The sequence below is a fragment of the Delphinapterus leucas genome, chromosome 13 (assembly GCF_059928025.1).
Source record: "Delphinapterus leucas isolate spDelLeu-1000000601 "Yukka" chromosome 13, BTC_Dleu_Yukka2, whole genome shotgun sequence".
NCBI lineage: Eukaryota > Metazoa > Chordata > Mammalia > Artiodactyla > Monodontidae > Delphinapterus > Delphinapterus leucas.
This window is the reverse complement of record NC_143141.1, coordinates 64,696,505-64,699,658: the sequence shown is the minus strand read 5'-3', so window position 1 is coordinate 64,699,658 and position 3,154 is coordinate 64,696,505.

Genomic DNA, 3,154 nt, shown 5'->3' with positions numbered 1-3,154 from the left:
CTTTTGTCTTTCTATCTCTTTTTTCTTTTTCTTTTTTTTACTGTGCAGGGCAGTGAAGTAGGTTTTTTTTTTTTTTAAATAGTACAATTTTGTGTTCTGTCTTGATAAGTGCTAAGGTGCCAGAAGTTTTACCCACTATTGCTTTAGGAACATCAGTGCAAAGTTAATACAGTAAAAAAGTAAAACTTGCTTTTGTATTATTGTAAAAATTGATTTGACCTTGCAGACATCCAAAAGGGTCTTTGGGAATCCCCAGGGGTCAATGGATCACATTTTGAGAACTACTGTTTTAATACAACTTTCTGGTTATTACTGCTTTAGTCCAATAGTGTGTCTTTAAAGGTAAGACTAGGTATATGAAAATCCTGCCACCAAAACTGCATGGGTAAGACCTTTATTAGCAGTTGAGTCCTTAATGTGATTTAAATCACAGTATAGAATCTATACCATAATAAAGATGATAACCATTCCACTTGTGACTAATGCTATCACTGCATACACAAATAAGTTTTTTCCATGATGAAAAATGGGGCCTGCGGTTGTTTAGTTAAATGTAATAGTCATGGGTTATCTTCCATGTAAAGAGTTTGAAGACAGAAAAAGTTGTAGTAGGGAAAAAAATAGCAGATAGAAGGCATTTCTGAAAGTCTCCAGAATGAAGGAGGAGAGGAAAGAATGAATGAAGAAAAGGGGAAGGGTATATTTAGGGTATAAGGCATAAGAAAAGATAAAAATAAAGAGGGAAGGGACACATAAATACAGAGTTGTATTGGATTCGTAGATTTATGGAAAGTTGTCAGAAAAGCCCGCATGTGTAAAAAACGATTTACTAAAATCAGTTTCACATACTATGCAAAATGTTTTAGATGTATGGGATACATCACACGGATACATGAGTGGTGGATACAGAGATGTGCTGTTCATATTCCCTTCAGTGAAGGACTCTGTTCCAGCTGTTGGAGTGTCGCTGGCAGACAGCCTCTAGCTGTCAGCTCCTTTGGCTGCAGAGAACTGCTTATAGGAAGTCACCCCACCGAGGTGAGGGTACAAAGCTTCAGCCATTTGGGGTCACTGTGGGACAACTCTGACAGGCGCTTTCAGCTCCAGGGCTCTCCATGGGGCTGGGTGAAGCTGTGGAGGAGGAGGCCGCTTCTCTGCTTACTCTTCCCTCTGCCCAGTCTGGTTGCTCTCTCTCCCTCCCACAGGGGTTTGTCCCAAGGGCACTCCCTAATACACATCCTGAATGCTAAGCTCTGTTTCAGAGTCTACTTCCTATAGATCTCAAACTGCAACAGCATCTTACTGACTTAAGTATAATCAAAATTGGAGAAGATTGGGGAACTGTAGGCAATGGAAACTATCAAAATTATGTGTTAACCTTTTAACTCAAGCATTTCTGTATTTCTCATTTTGAGTTGCTTATACTTAGCATACTATCTTTAACATTTTGTTTCATGTAGGTTTGCTATTTCCACCTTCCCTTTCTTATAGAAATCACAGTGTGGAAAGATAAAAAGCTAATAGGATAAGAAAAACAATTACTCTGTTTCTTACCCAGCCACTCAGGAAACCCACAATTTCAAGGTTGGCCTAAGCAGCAAAAGGGGAAAAATATACTGGAAGATGTGATAGTGGTTTTGTTCTGAATACATACCAATGGACAATTCTGGGGTGGTCCGATTATCAGAACTGACCATGGATGTACTAAAGAAGCTGTTTAATTTTGTTTGAGCCAGAAGATTTGAATTGTTACTCAAAATTCTTAGACATGAATAGGATTAGCAATTTTGAACATCAGGGAAGTGTGTATTTCCATCCTGTCTTCCACCATAGCTCCAGAGGAGGGCAGACATTATTCTCACGTCAGCCCTCTCCCTTTTTAAATTTACTCTTATAGCCAAGCCTAAGAATATAGAGTGGGTGAGGCTTCAGGCTGACTGCATTACCTTCAGACTTTTGCTGTCTGGCAAACAGGTCTGTTTCAGTGTCCTTGTTTTTTTTCAGGGATCTATATGTTACTAGATGACTCATGGCAAGCCACACCCTGATCCTTAGTTTGGAAGAAAAAGAAGATGGTGAAGTAATTGTCCAGACACCTTAGACTAGAAAGGTACAGACCAAACTGAGATACCGTTTTGTTTCTAGGATTATCTTGATAACAGTGATTTTTTAAAACATCTTTATTGGAGTATAATTGCTTTACAATGGTGTGTTAGTTTCTGCTTTACAACAAAGTGAATCAGTTATACATATACATATGTTCCCATATCTCTTCCCTCTTGCGTCTCCCTCCCTCCCACCCTCCCTATCCCACCCCTCCAGGCGGTCACAAAGCACCGAGCTGATCTCCCTGTGGCATGCGGTAACAGTGATCTTTGATGTTACAGAGTAAGTACAGTTTTATTTAGCTTTTCCTTTGGGGGGCATGGATTCCACTGTGAACATTTTAGGTCTCATGTATATCAGATAGTTACTTCAACCATACTTCTCAGCTTGGGAGTATGATAGTCTGTCCCCTATAAGGCAAGGTAACTACCTGTGAGAAAAAAAGAGAAAAGATATGATGGACTGTTATAAAGGAAATATTTTGAGGGCCCCAGTTCAGGCTTTGTTTGCTCGTCTGTTAAATGGGATTAATACCTACCTCACATGGTTAGGAAGGGTAAATATGGGAACATAGGAAAAGCACCTAGGGCAGTGGCTGGTACAGAAGTATCCGGTAAATATCGATCCCTGGCCACCCCTTCTTAATGAGCCGTAGGAAAATAATTCTTAACCTCACAGGGTTTGATGAACCCTCCCTCCCCTTTCTATTCCCAGTCATGGCAGTGGAGATCATAAAAATGCTTCTTCCATGTGTCTTCCCTCCTTCCTTTCTTCCTCTCCTAGACAAGGAAGTGGCCGTCTCTGTTCCCATGGATTCGGAAGCTCGTGCCTCTCAGGACAGCCCAGACCCCGGGTTGCTAAGGTGGTGGGTGGTGGTGGAGAGCTGCGGCTTCGGCCTGCGCAGCGCAGTGGGGCGGCGACAGGGAGGCGATGGGGAGGCGGGCGCAGTCGACCCAAGGGTGGAGAAGGGGGAAGGCGAAGGACGCGCGTTCCCGGGCTCGTGACCGCCGGCGGCTCGGGGAACCGGCGCCCAGAGAGCCCGGGAGAG